We start from the raw sequence: 16551 nt of genomic DNA on the forward strand, positions 1-16551 counted from the left end.
CCTATAATGTAACATCAACAACTTTTTTTAATCTATGTGAATTACATAGTCAACTCAAATACACTACAGTGAAAATGGTTCTGGATGAGAAGAGGGTGATTTGAACTTTCAGTCTGTGTATCTGAATAAACATCCCACACTGTATTGAAATACCCAGCCTCGCAGCTGATGACACTCCAGTCCAAATGTTTTCTGTTTGGCGTTCACGTGAAGCGGCGCACTGCCATGTGTCTGATTTTGACAGCACTTACCAAGGGATTTAAGTGCGATGGCTCTTGTTCACAGGCACTGCTAATAAATTATCACCTCTGAGTTCTTGTAGAAGCCTTTGACAGTGACAGACGAGGAGGGAATAGGTCACACTTCCCCTCAGCTCTCTGAATGGAAACTCAGAGTGGAAACTCTTTTTAAAGTATTTTCAGTGTTAACAGTCTTTAGTTGTTCCTCAATAAAATAAAAGTTCACCAATAAAAAAGTTCACCAAATAAAAGTTCACCAATAAAAAAGCATTTGAAATAAATACACAGGGACATACAGTATATCAAATGGCAAAACTAATTTTAACTTATATTAATTATTTTTATTTTTTCATCTATTCACATACACCTTGTAGGATAAGATATTTGTTTTATTTTTAAGATAATTAAGATAAAAACATAATATTTTATGTAGTACGGCAATTATTAAGCTATTTGACAAACATTTTACAAGACAAATTAATTTAATACTTTCAAATTCATTAATTTATTCACACACATAGACTACAATCAGACTTGCCGGCTTGAAGAGGCGACAGAAAGTTAACTCTTTCCCCCCATTGACTGAATTTTACGGCAATCCATGTTTTCGCTGTTATATGGTAGGGGGCGCTATTACACATCTCTGAAAGAGCACGGAATCTCCTGATTAAAACACAAGAGAAGAAGAAGAAGAAACAAGCGATAGAATTTGCTTATGCACAAGCAAACGTGATACATTAAACAGCATATAAATCAAAACCGCCTAACATTACCCAATGAAATGTCGACCCAGGACGAGCGACAGGACTGTGAAGCTGTGGGGGTGTTGATGGACTCCATCTACTCCATCTGTGTTTTGATCATCGCTCTGAATCCAATCCAGACGGAGTCTTTGACAAAAATGCGATTTTCAAAATGTCGATTTTTTTTTAAATGAAACTTACCAACATTCAAATGTTGGTAAAAAAAAAAAAGAAAAAAAGGAATGAAGGTAGAATAAAATGTTTTTTTGTTTGATTAAAAGCAGAGGCTGTTCTTTCTTTTGATATAGGCCTGTTACATGTTCAGATATTCATACAACAAAATATTCTGGAGGCCATGAAATAGTTTTGGTGAAAATGATCAAAAATGCTGGCGGTGGCTGGCAACTTTCTTTTTTTAAACGCTGGCAGAGAAAGAGCTAAAAGTGTAGTCATTTCATAAAAATATTGCAGTCAAAACAGGTCAAGAGTCACTTTCAAACCAAGCAGCTTTCATTCCTACTGAAATGCTGGATTTAGAAAATGTGGCGCACAATGGAAAATTTGATCAGACCTTAAGACAATATCATTTGCAAAAATCTGATATTAATTACTTTCATTAGTGCTGTACTAAATAATAATAAAAATGTATCTCTCTTATTCTTTAAAAAATGATGCCATTTCTGCAGGCACTGTGAAAACGTTTGCACACATTTGTATGTATAACTCAGGCTGCAGCTTTTGGGCTCATGATAAGTAAAACCAAATATCATCTTGCCAAACAAGAGCCATTCAGCTGTGGGAGCTGTTGGGGCGTCCCGTCTGCTTCCTCTGCCAATACACTTGAATTTAAACATCCAGTCCAGCTAACCCCAATGATGAACTAACCGTCTTTTCTTAAGATACAAGACACTTGGAAGCTCCTCTGCGTCTTCTGCAGGTCTCCACACACACACACACACATGCGGCGTGACAGCGAGTCTAATTATGGGGTGAATTAGCGTCCCGTGTAGCCCTGATTACCCCCCTGGTGAGCGGACACACAGAGCGGTCCCGGCCCCCGCCGGCCCGTCCTGTTCCTCCTCTCCCGAGTGTTGTCTCTTCATTCCTCTGACAGCTCCCTCATTTCTCCATTACAAATTGCCGGCGGCTCCCCTCGGCATGCATCACGGCGTGAGGAGCCAGCCTCAATACCGCCGCTCGGGCCGGTTCATTTATTACCGAGTTTGTTTGCACTCTTATCTGCGGCCTTGCCTGGCCGGACCATCCATCACACACACATCTGCCTGCTGCCCGTCCCACCCCCCAAAGCCCCAACGCTGGCAATATCTCTGTCTCTCTCCCTCTCTGTCTTTCTCACTTACACAGCCATCTGTCTGCCCGCTCTACTCCACCTCCTGAATCCTCATGTTTTTTTGTTTCCATTTCACTCTTTTCTGAGGTCTGATGTGCTCATTTTTTCCTTATAGACTTGTATAACTGGCATGGAGTCCTACTTTGCACTTTTATTCATTTACATGTGGAACTTTAGCTAAATAATAAACCCTCTTTCCTGGAAGGTCAAGCTCAGGGTCCAACAATGTTACCCTTATCCCTTAGGATGCCCCCTTATCAAAGACCAAACACTGCGGATTACAATTTAAATTCCCATTTGGACGTCAGGCTCACCAAGATATGTTGTTATCACTATCTGTGGAATACAAAAGGAAACATTTTGAAGCATTGTCATAAAACAGTCCGGACTCCATTGTGACTAGAGCTGTCAAATTAAAATTCTTATTTCAAATATTCATCTTATTTAACATAAAAATCCACATTCAAATAAAAAAATGGTGCATTCGAATTTTAGGTGTGCGTCAGGCAGTGTTGGGGGTAACGCATTACAGTAACTCGAGTTAAGTAATTAGATTACTTTTTCAAGTAACTAGTAAAGTAACGCATTTTTAAATTTAGAACAAAAGATCAGTTACTTTTTCAAATAATAACACACTGACAGACAGCTCTCTTGTCCCCATGTTGAGACAAATCGAAGTGCAGAGGCATTGTGTGTAAACATGATGGTTATTGTAATTCTAGACTAAATGTGAGCATGCATTTATCTCACTTGTACAAAACAAAATTCAGTATTCCTCACAAAGAATAAAATTAGTGAAATGCAAAATCAGAATACTAGGCAAACCACCAACAATTAAATATGCTAAATAAAACAAATATTTGTATGCATTTAATATCACTTTATTGACCAATGTACTTGCTGCTTTGACCTAGCATACACATAACACATTATCAACTTCTATAATTCAATGTTAGGCTGCAAAGATTAGGTCAGCCAGAACCGGGAACACTTCCCATAAATCCTGATGTACTTGTTACATCATAAGAAGAATGGCGTCTACGCTAATATTAGTCTTTCTGTTTATCCCGAGGTTTACCGCAGTCCGCCGGATCCAGGCCGTATCCAGATCTGATGAAGGACCTGCGCCTGGACACAACGACAACGCAGCCCTGAAGTGTGAACTAGTCTTTCCCCTGTGAAGGCCTCCTTCTCTTTCCCTTTACCTCTGTACAGATAAAACGCTGTCAAAATAGTTACGGTTCACATTGATATGCGGAAGCAACAAAAAAATCTGTATTATGATTTTTTAAGGCCAGACAAGTAATTTGATAAGGTCAATTTGTAAGGAGAGACTAAGCCCCTGCGCACATACAATATATATTCAAATGCACATACCTATAGACTGAGCGCGTGGTATGCATGTGCACGCCGTCACCGTTTTCGCAGATTTGTGTTTTTGAAGTTTACGCAGAGATGAAAACGTTTTTCACAAAAAAAATTCAATGCTTGCACCTTGAACATATTTCATGGTTTGCGTTCTCGAGCCGCCAGGCACTGTTGTCGTTCGGATGAACAGGCCGGATCGCATTAAGGGTTTTCTGTTAGAACGGTGTCATGTTTGCGGCCCCTAAGTTAATAACTAATGATCTTTGCAACGGATGTGAATCGATCAAAACTAACTTTAGTTGGACAATAACTTTATTCTAGAGCTGCTGTAAAGCCAAAACAATCTCAGTTACTTTAATTTCCCATTATCACTGTAAAGCTGCTTTGAAACAATATATATTGTTAAAAGCGCTATACAGATGAAGGTGACTTGACTTGACTTGACTTACCTTCGATGATTAAGTTAAACCATAAGCAAGAATGACTTTAGATTTTTTTGTTTTTGTTGGTGAAGTGTTAAACTTTCTTCTCCTGCACCCTATTCTTCTGCAATCCAGAATGGCAGCACAGCTGAAAGGTTTGCTTGAGCGGCGCCCTCTACTGCACAGATGTGAATTTGCATTTCCTTTATTGCTGTGTTGTTCATTCAAAACATTGCAGAAATAGTGAAGCTCAATGCAGAGAAGATTTTTGATAGTTGCACTCGTGTCTCAATGCTTTGTAGGTCTTTTTCCTTATCCACTGAATTTCATGTTTTTAATATGTAAAAAAACAAGATGCGGTTTTGTTCATGCAATTTACGGAATTATATTTGATTTATAAATGTTAGTTTAAACATTATGCACTTTTTTTTGTACAGACAGTCATGTTATTTCATTGCTTTGAATAAACAATTTTGCTCACTGCGCCCTCTTGTGGCCTCAGGAGACAAGCCAAAAACGTTTTTCCTCCTAACTGAAATTATGCCTTTTAAATTTGAATATAATTCGAATATTAGTAATACTTAATATTTATTCGAATATATATTAAAATTTTCGTTTTGCAGCCATTTTGACAGCCCTAATAGTGACCACATTTTTTAAGATTCATAAAGAAAATATTGCAAAGGTCTAGACACACCAAAACGACATCAGTGATGAAATCCGACTGTTGTAGCCAAAAATTTGCACTTGAACACAGCCAACTAGCTCATACATTCTGCGCCTGCAAGAGAGAGAATAACTCTCCATACCAGCAGGTGGCAGTAGTCTGTATTCATCATTAAAAAAGGGAAACTGGAAGAGCTAGGACTGCCCATAAAGCCATTTTCACACAAATCTGCTCGACACAGATGGATTCGTAATAGCTTTCTGAATATGTTCTTCTTATGTGTCCTCTTTGACTTTGTTGTTTGCTTGCTTTTGGCTCGTTTCCACTGAGCGGTACGGTACGGTACATTACAGAACGGTACGGTTCGGGTCGGTAAACCACGAATCGTCTAGCGTTTGCACTGCCAACAGTGCCCTTACTTGATAGGCATGGTGTAGCCTATGCCGGAAAGAAGCGATCGACGTCATTTTCGTGTGAAGAAGAAAGCGACATAAACAACAATGGATGACATACAGCAGATCTTGTTCTTGCTTCTCGGCGTGTTTGTCACAAGAAGCCAAGTGCCGACATTAGGCGTTTCTCAATAGCAAGTATGCAAAGTTCGGACTTGTCAAGTCCAGCTCAGGAGAATGACTCGAGGACACAAGTCCGGTAATTCTGCAAATGGAACAGCGCGTTCTTCAAAGCGTCACTCAACTTGCTCTGCTACTCTGGTTATCTCTGTATATTTAGGCAACAATAAAACGAAATATGTTATAAAACACCACTCTGCCTCTTTTTGTTTTCATTTAAAGAAATCTTACACATTATAGCCACACAAATGTGGTCCAGGCAATATGTGCATTTGTACTAAACAACAGATGTTGCAGTAAACAACATTACAGTGATCATCTTCACTGTAATAAAATTTAAAATTACAAAAAACCCAGTCTCTTTTTGTTAAATTTCAGTTTTATCAATATTAGCTATTATAAAAGTATAAGTAAAAGGTACAAGAAGCTATACAATAAGAAATAAAGCAAACAATTCAGTCAAACATACAAAGTCAGCGCTCTAGTCTAACCTTACAACGGTAAAGTTAAATAGCTTAAATATATAAAGTTATGTAACTTGGCCAGGGAACAAATTATAGATTCACGAGACCAAATATCGCCGTTAGATATACTCAAGACGAAGAACGACTAGCCGAGGAAAGACTGTTCCAGGCGGGGTACATGAGCGCCGAGCGCCCGGTGATCATCTGGATCTCACAACCTGGATCAAATTTTCATAAATCTTTATAAATAAACAACAGATTTGAGCTTTAAACTTTAAAACTACATTTCGTGACACAAAAACAGTAGTATTATACAGGTGCTGGCCATAAAATTAGAATATCATCAAAAAAGTGAATTATTTCAAGAATTCAACTTAACAGGTGAAACTAATATATTATATAGACTCATTACATGCAAAGTGAGCTATTTCAAGCCTTTATTTGTTATAATTTTGATGATTATGGCTTACAGCTTATGAAACCCACGAAATCAAAATCCCAGAAAAGTAGAATATTACATGAAATCACACAGTAATTACACAGTAATGCATGGTCATTGAACCAGGTTTTGGTTCTTTTGGCAGTGCGGGCAGGTGCAAATCCAGCACCTGTATATTAAAAAAATGGCGCTTCATGTTGTCATTCCCCTTGTAGCACACGCAAGTGACGATACTCTGTCAACCAATCAACGTTCTGCAGTGAGTCTAGCTCCACCCTTTAGTACCGTACCACTGTGCTAGATACCCCAATGGAAGGGTACATAAAAAGTGGTACGGTACGGTACGGTTCGGCATTTACCATTCACAACTTTTGACAGTGGAAACGGAAATAATTCCGTACTGTACCGTACCGTACCGTACCGCTCAGTGGAAACCATTAGTTCACTTCCGTTTTTCTTGCTGAACAGCCAGTCAGAGGGATCTCTCCGACACACAGGCTCCATCACCAATTGAACATGTTCAATTGTCCAAAAAGCCGGCAGTATGGGTCCAAAAATGGCATTGACTGATGGCGACTGGTTTGATGTGTCTTAAATAAAATTTAAGTAAAATAAAATATAATCTCATAATCATTGATAATCCTTTACATTTCAAACAAACACTGTGTACTAAACACAGTATTCTGATTAAATAGCTAAGAAATTCCTGTGAAAATCTGTGATTTCTTGGATTTTCAAATAATCAGGACTAGATTATAAACAGACTGGTTCTCCAAGGGGTCTGCAAAACCTCAGGCTGTGTGGCCCAAGACTCAACCAACCTGATTCATCATATGTTAGGCCAGTGTTTCCCAACCCTGTCCACCAACAGTACACACTTTCAAACTCTTCCTAATCAAACACACTTGATTCGACTCGTCATTAGTAGACACTCCAAGACCTGAAATGTAGTGTGCACTGTTGGTGTGCCTCCAGGAACAGGGTTAGGAAACACTGTGTTAGGCTATCAAAAGTTGTTTCTTTTTTAACCAAATCCCCCATTGTTACCTAGCATAGGATAAGGCCGTGCTCCTCAGTTCAGTCCTGGAGGACCCCCACCACTTCACATTCTGTTGGTCTCAGTCATCCTACACACCTGAAACAGCTCATCGGCTATTTACTGCAAGACCTGAATTGAGTGTGTCTGATAAGGGAAAGGGCTGGGAGTCCTCCGGGACAGGTTTGAAAAGCGGCAGGGTAAGGGTCTCAAACATGTCCCCAGAGACCTCATGGGATCATGAGCTGAAAATACTGATTATCCCAGTCTGGAAACTGACTGATTTAAGATGTTCATATTACATGGGATAAAATCCGTACGTCTCTAAACTGACGTTTTACCCTCAAAATTATGGTGTGGCAAAACTGATGGGGCATCTAATTTGTTCAGTGCTTTGGTTTATGGTTTTCCAGATGCACCTCCTGATTTCCTTTCACCGGAGTCAGAGTTCCTCCCGGACCATCTGAGGCCAGTTGCCAACCGATGAAGGATCTTCCTTCCAATTCACTTGTTATTGTGCTGTCCAGGTGACAAGTATACCTATAGAGTGAGTATTTATTTCAGGAATGTTTTCTTCCATTTTTTTGTCATGATGAATGTTTCTTTTATAAATCCATCGGCGAGGCTTTTAAACCATAAACAATATTTCTTGGGGCCAAAGATTCCTTGTGCAGCACTCTTGAGGAACCTTGAGATTTCCTGGCCGTGATTTAATGGCTCATAACCCTTGAAAGGCAATCCTTCTTCCTCTTCCTCCTTTTCTCTTTCAGCCACTACGCTCCCTTTAGCCCACTGGATGGCCAGCGAACCGAGGAGAGTGGACAAAAATATTACCCACAATTCCCTCTATCATGGCAGACAACACACGTATAGGCTAAAGCTGATCATATTGTCGTGTAGGTTTCATATGGAGATGAATATGTTTTTGCCAGCCTTGAACATTAAAACAAGTTTGTTCTGAATTCTTCAAGAATGTCGCAATCACAGAGCAGTACGCAATGCAAAAATCTAGCACCTCATTTATAAAGATGTTTGTGTAGTGATCTTAAATAAGAACGTACAAAAGTTTCCTAGGAACGATTTATAAAACACACGCATTCAAAAGTTTGCATGCATGCTCTTCAATTGACGTACACATAGGAACATTTTCACGTCAGTTTCTGCCTTTATAAATCACTGATTTGTTTTGCACTTTTGAAATAGGATAAAATCCAATAAATTTAGGTTCAAATCCAATTGCACATACATTTTAACATTGCCATATAACTATTATGCTTATCCGATAACATCTGTTCATCTGTATATATGAACAGCTTTTTTTATCTTCAAAGACAAACTTAACTTCCCCATTAGACTAAGTGATCCAAACACTGTAAAATGGCCACAGAGACAAATATCTTAAGAAACAAACACTTCATTCATACACCCAACACAAACACACGTCCATAGACAAAACAAGCCCATTTAAGCCTAGTTCAGATTGACAATAAATACATTGTGGTCAGTGGCATGTAAAAATCATTAGGCTGATATCACTAATTGTGTTTCCTTTCCCTTTGCACATAATCCTAAGCTTCTCACTGCAGTCTTCATTAATAATGCATGGATTAATTAAAGCTTTCAAAGGATTTCTACACATTGAACTAGTGAGATAAAAAGCATCCTATTTCTCATTGGGCTGGCTCATGTCTAGACCTCTTGTTTCTATTCTCATTCTTTTAATTGTATGGTTTCCATGTTTTGTCGATAGCAGGATTAATTTCACAATAGATCAAGCTCATTGATCCTCACGTCAATGTTATTTAATTTTTTTAAGGTGCTAATTACCTCCAACAGTCTAAAGCAAATTGCATTGTAACTTGTCTGGGTGTTCTCCAATGAAAACAGCCTTGAGAGAAAACGTAAACACAAAATCATTAGTTAGAGGTTAGTATATTAGGGATCTCATATAACAGACACCATAAAAACCTAGTGCATGTCTGTTAGCTCTGCTAAATGTGCTGGTGCACTCCTGGAGTTATTACAGGGAGGTCGTGGACTAAGTTGTTATAGTGTTACTGACTATAACAAACCAAGCATGTTTATACTTAGTGTTTGCTGGGCTGAAATACAAAGTTATGTCATGAAACTCTAGATGGCGCAGACTAATAGGTCCTTATCTCAATCTGCTTGCAATCACATCGTTATCTATAGGGCACAGCTGGCGTGCTCAACCTTCAAATACTTCGTCACCATTTGCTGTAGCAGTTGCAGCACGCTTTCAGAAATCCTCCACCTTCCCCAGATCCACCTGTATAGATCTGCTACAGGTAATTCATGTATGCTGTTTGTGCAGCGGCAGCATGTCTTACAAGTCCTGTACTTGCTCTGCAGCAGCAGCAATAACCAACAGCAGCAACAATAACCAACAGCAGCAATATCAACAGCAGCAGCAATAACCAACATAACCAGCAGCAGCAGCAGCAATCAACATCAGCAGCAGTAACCAACATCAGCAGCAATAACCAGCAGCAGCAGCAACAGCAATAACCAACAGCAGTTGCAGCACGCTTTCAAAAATCCTCCACCTTCTCCAGATCCACCTGTATAGATCTGCTACAGGTAATTCATGTATGATGTTTGTGCAGCAGCAGCAGCAGCAGCAGCAGCATGTCTTACAAGTCCTGTACTTGCTCTGCAGCAGCAGAAATAACCAACAGCAGCAATAACCAACAGCAGCAACAATAACCAGCAGCAGCAGCAGCAATATCAACAGCAACAGCAATAACCAACAGCAGCAACAATAACCAGCAGCAGCAGCAGCAATATCAACAGCAGCAGCAATAACCAACATAACCACCAGCAGCAGCAGCAGCAATAAGCAACATCAGCAGCAATAACCAGCAGCAGCAGCAGCAGTAATAACCAACAGCAGTTGCAGCACGCTTTCAAAAATCCTCCACCTTCCCCAGATCCACCTGTATAGATCTGCTACAGGTAATTCATGTATGATGTTTGTGCAGCAGCAGCATGTCTTACAAGTCCTGTACTTGCTCTGCAGCAGCAGCAATAATGTCACGATGTGGTTTTGTGTCCTGTCATGTTTAGTGGTTCCCTGTCTGTCTATTAGTCATCCCAGGTGTTTCCCATTAACCACGCCCCCTTGTTATCCTGTCTAGCTCGTTTACCCCTGTATTTAAGCCCTGTGTTTCAGCCCTGTCTTTGTGAGTTCTTGTTTGACTGTTTTTGTGTCTACAGTTACGCTGTCGTTCGGTTGTTCTGTTCCTGAGTCCTGTGTTCTTGTCCTAGTTTGTTCAAGTTTAGAATCTATTTAATAAATTGTGCTGCAACTGGATCTTGCTTCATCTGTGCCTCAACCAACACACACCTGAACGTAACAGAAGAACTCACCAAACCTAGATCCAGCAGCCATGCCTACGTGGAGTCCTGATGTCCAGATCATCCGTCTTCGCCAAGAGAATCGCGCCATCGAGGATTATGTCGCAGAATTCCTCGAGCTGGCACATCTTGCACAAATGAGCACCCAGTGCTTGATGATCTTCTTCCGCGGGGGATTATCGGAACCACTCCGGTCTCTGATGCTCGAACCTGATCCGCACGGGTCTTTAGAAAGGTACGTTGACCTGGCCCTGTTGTGGAGCGGTTCCTTGTTTACTGTGGGCGAGGAGGAGAAAAAGCTCCCTGAACCCGCAGTGTCCCCTCAGACCGCGCTCCACGTCTTGCCAGCAGTCAAGCCAGCCACCAGATCAATCTATGGCCGTACAGGACCGATCTCCAGCGTGGCCGATCCTCCGTTTATGTCTGCACGTTCTGCCAGGAAGACCGTTCCTGTCACATCTGCCAATCCAGAGACGCTTCACGTCAGTCCTGCCGAGCCAGAGCTTCACGTCAGTCCTGCCGAGCCAGAGACTGTTCACGTCCGCTGATCCAGAGACTGTTCACGTCACGTCCGCCGATCCAGAGACTGTTCACGTCACGTCTGCCGATCCAGAGCCTGAGCTTCACGTCACGTCTCCCGATCCAGTGCTCCACGCCAGTCCAGCAGAGCCAGAGCCAGTCACCTGCCCGCCAGAGCCAGTCGCCTGCCCGCCAGAACCAGAGCCAATTGTCTGCACAGTCGAATCAACTCCCTCTTCACCGCTGGTCCCGTCCAGCACAGAGCCTTCACCGCTGGTTCCGTCCAGCTCAAAGCCCTCTTCGCCGCTGGTTCCGTCAAGCTCAAAGCCCTCTTCGCCGCTGGTCCTGCCCAGCTCAAGGCCCTCTTCGCCGCTGGTCCTGCCCAGCTCAAGGCCCCCCTCTTCGCCGCTGGTCCTGCCCAGCTCAAGGCCCTCTTCGCCGCTGGTCCCGTCCGGCCCAGAGCCCTCATCGCCGATACAGTTCCCAGCACAGCCATGGCCGCCCGATGGACGGTCGTCTCCGCACTGGCCGACCGATGGATGGTCGTCTTCTCCCTGGCCGCCTGAAGGGTCGTCTCCTCCCTGGCCGCCTGAAGGGTCGTCTCCTCCCTGGCCGCCAGAAGGGTCGTCTCCGCCCTGGCCGTTTAGTGGTTCCCTGTCTGTCTATTAGTCATCTCAGGTGTTTCCCATTAACCACGCCCCCTTGTTATCCTGTCTAGCTTGTTTACCCCTGTATTTAAGCCCTGTGTTTCAGCCCTGTCTTTGTGAGTTCTTGTTTGACTGTTTTTGTGTCTACAGTTACGCTGTCGTTCGGTTGTTCTGTTCCTGAGTCCTGTGTTCTTGTCCTAGTTTGTTCAAGTTTAGAATCTATTTAATAAAGTGTGCTGCAACCGGATCTTGCTTCATCTGTGCCTCAACCAACACACACCTGAACGTAACAAATAACCAACAGCAGCAATAACCAACATCAGCAGCAATAACCAGCAGCAGCAGCAGTAATAACTAACAGCAGCAGCAACAGCAATAACCAACAGCAGTTGCAGCACACTTTCAGAAATTCTCCACCTGCCCCAGATCCACCTGTATAGATCTGCTACAGGTAATTCATGTATGCCATTTGTGCAGGAGCAGCAGCATGTCTTACAAGTCCTGTACTTCCTCTGCAGCAGCAGCAATAACCAACAGCAGCAATAACCAACAGCAGCAGCAGCAATAACCAACAGCAGCAATAACCAACAGCAGCAGCAGCAATAACAGCAGCAGCAATAACCAACATAACCAGCAGCAGCAATAACCAACATCAGCAGCAATAACCAACAGTAGTTGCAGTACGCTTTCAGAAATCCTTCACCTTCCCCAGATCCACCTGTATAGATCTGCTACAGGTAATTCATGTATGCTATATGTGCAGCAGCAGCAGCATGTCTTACAAGTCCTGTACTTCCTCTGCAGCAGCAGAAATAACCAACAGCAGCAATAACCAACAGCAGCAGCAATAACAGCAGCAGCAGCAATAACCAACAACAGCAGCAATAGCAGCAGCAGCAACAATAACCAACAGCAGCAGCAATAACCAACAGCAGCAGCAATAACCAGCAGCAGCAGAAATAACCAGCAGCAGCAGCAATTACCAACAGTGTTCATACAATGGACACTTTACTATCTCATAAGGCCACAGGAGATTTACGAATGGCGGTGAAGCAGCAGCAGCAGCAATAACCAATAACTGCCCCTGGTAGGTCACATGATAATGACAACATGGTGGATGAAGTACGTCCGAATTACATTTATATTACATACATTCACACTATATAGAATGCACTTTTTTAGCGGTCGTGAAGTAATTACAGTACTTATTCAAAATAAATACGATGAGAGAGTAGAAGAGTATGAAGAGAGTATGCGACTTCAGACGCAGCCATCGCCTCAAGTGGAGAGAGGTGAATTTACCATCCCTTATTTTTTCTTAATGCCCATGAAACATAAATACTCTAAAAATAACCGTTTTTGCTTTGTATTTATGTGACAATCCAAAATGCAGTTGTGTCACTGCAGTAATCATCAATGAGATGCGGCTCACGGTGAAACTATGCCTGTCACATAAACCTGAAAAGAAATATGATTTTGAAAAATGTGATGTTTGTTTTGCTGGATATAAGATGCAGTGATGTTTTTATGGAATAGATGTCTCAGTGACAGCAAACAGTATAAAAAGTGGTTGCACGGTCATATTGTTTGTTCAGCCAATCAGAAGGCTTCTCAGGCCTTTTCGGCCAGTTAATAATTTTGCACGTTTTCATTGAGCGGTCCATATACGGGAAGCCAGAAGCTGGAGGTGTGATAGATGAAGAAAGCGATTTCCATGAGTTTGGAGGGGGGCAAAATGTTCACAATTTCTCATCTGTCAGCAACGGCTTACACAGCCAAACGTCCTAAAAGGGATACATCGGCAGAGGGGAAAAAAGAGATCAACGCAGCGCTTGGAAACAGATGCTTGCTATGCTTCTGCTTGACAGATAAATATACAGAGATAGCGTGTCTAATTAAGTTGCCAAGTCTGGAAGGAGTTCTAGCATTGCTTACAGAACCTTTAGTGACTTAATGGGGTCCAAAAGACATTTTCTTTATCATCTGACACACATAGGACATCACAATTAAGATAAAGTCTTGCGACATCTGTGGACTCCCGGTGCCGTAACCCTGCGTGTTAAACACTCGTCTCTCACCTTCCTCTCTCTTTTTCTCCCCTATCAACCCCTCTAATGAACTGAAAGGTCAAAGCACTAATAAAACTATTAGCAGAAATGAAACTCCCCAATGTGTTAATGCACTTTTAATTCCTGTTAGCAAATTTCATCCCCCAGCAGTTTGCCTCACGCTAATGAGAAATAAAATAGCAGGCACGCAAGGGGAAAGGGATTTCAGGCGGCGTTTGCGAGGGGACAGTCCGATAACTCTCCTGCGCGGGCGTCTCGGGTGTTATTCATGGGCTGAGGCCTGGTTCCAGCCTCCTGATTCTGTCGGGTTAATTAAAGAGCACATCTCCATCTGTTCTCATTCAAACGGTCCATCTCTCTTCCTCAGACACCAGCCAGTGTTTTCATCTGCTCTCTCCTCCTCGAGGTTTTCAGCCAGCTCAGTGTGGGAAGGTTTCTTTGAATGCCACTTGAATGTCTTTGTTATTGTGAGTCAGATCCATTGCCCATCAAATATGTCTTCATATATATACATTTTTATACTGTAGAATTTCACAATTATACAGAGCCTCATGGAAGCTTGTTTCCGCCATAGAATTTCTTCTTTTTTTTACGATTATTGCAAATTTATATATCAGTTACTGTTGCTATGTCCGACAAGCCACAGCGCTCTCACACCACACCATGTTCTCACGCAGTGAACAATACATCGCGGAGCAGAGAGGACACTGACAACACACTGACAGACAGGACAGACCAGGTTACTTTTGATATGAAACAAAGTCTCACCTTTCAAATTTGGTAATTTTTTTAAGAAATTTAAACAATAAATAGCGTTTTGTGGCTCTTTAATGTGTCTGACAGATCGCTGTAGAGCCTCAGTTAAAGCTGCTCGTGAACCGATAATCTACTTAATTTATAGCATCAGAAGGAATGTTGTTTTAACCACGGAAAGAAGTCAGTACACACCGTTTTTCAAGTTCAAATCCTCCAACGTTAATCTACTAACTCTCCTGACTGCTTTGTCTGACAAAAATGGTGGATTATGATTGGTCAGATCGCCTGTCAATCAAACTCCCTGCGAAGGGTCAATTCTGACTATTTGACTCACAATTGACTGTTTATATAACGCAATTCTGAGAAAAAAAAATCAGAATTGTTAGATAAAAATTCGTAATTACCTTGTTTTTTTTCAGTGGCAAAAGGAACCTTACATAGAGCCCAGAAAAAATGCAAGATATTGTATGCTCGAATTGTCCACAATTTAACTAAAACAAGGGAACGGATTAATAATGCAAAAAAAAAATTCTTCATGCCTTAAAATATCTTGAATGTACTCGACACCCTTGCCTCATTTAGTATGCGCGGTTCTATGAATATGCAAATGAGCCCCGCCTCCACTCACTCACTCAGCTCAGAGATCCACTGGTTGACGATCACACGTTGATCTGATTGGTTACAAGGTAGTTTGTGACGTCAGAAACACCAGCGATTTCAAAGCGTGTTTTTGAGACTGTCTTTGGTTCACTGCAGTTTTAAGGAGAAAATACTCAGCAATGGTGTCGACTTATGAATTTACACATGGTGTGTCTTAAAGCATATTAAAAACACCACATATATGTATAAACAACATTAAAAACTGGATTTTCACCATAGGGGGACATTAATCAAAATGTTTCAAAACACATTTTCTTGTTTCTATTCAATACATTGGTTTTGCAGTCAATATCATTCTCAGTCCTGTTATTTAAATTTTTTGTTTATTATTTTTCATTTATTTACTTTTGATTTATTATTATTATTATTATTATTATTATTATTATTATTATTTGTGAATGTAAAGTTTTGGACATTTATTTGCATGTTATTTACAATTAAATGAAAATGTATATAGTTTACATTAAATGCAATTAGTAGAACTTATAATTACTTCTATTGTCTTTGAAATGTGATTAAAGTGTACAGCCGAATGTACTGACAAGCATTTGTGGTAAACTGAAATATATACTTTAATGTAATTTCTATAGAAACTCATGTGTCACTTAGTTACACATTTGTAATGATGAAGTTACAATTTAGTTCATTTAAAATATATCAACTTTAAATGTTAGATCAAATAACACACTGAACACAGTTAAAATGATAATGAAGTGTGCTTTTTTTAAAGCATGATTATTAAAACATAATGATTTAAAATGTACTTAAAATTAACTTTTAATATGACATTATAACAATTATTACTAATACATTATTACTTTTGTTGCACAGACCTGGCAACCCTGTCGGCAAGTATTACAAATATATACTTTTAAGATTTGAAGTACACAACAAGTGCACATACAAAATGATTACACACACTTCTTTTTCACAATGGAACATGAATTTTTAGTCGATGATTGAGCGATTGAGAAATGATGACCTTATATTTTGTACTTTTCAGCCTTTATAAGGCAGAATTGACTTGCCACAGAAGCACGTCTGAACCATCAGCAAAAAGCTAAACACGCCATGCACGGCACTGATGAGAGACAGGCTAGCTTGCTGGAGATTTTGTTGCAGATTTTTATATTTAAAACATATTTCAAGCACCACAAAGGCCAAAAAAAATTGGCTTTCAGATATGTGTTTTTGAACAATATTGTCTGAAGTATGGCACAC

Source organism: Abramis brama, assembly GCF_963993115.1.
Source record: "Abramis brama genome assembly, chromosome: 22".
NCBI lineage: Eukaryota > Metazoa > Chordata > Actinopteri > Cypriniformes > Leuciscidae > Abramis > Abramis brama.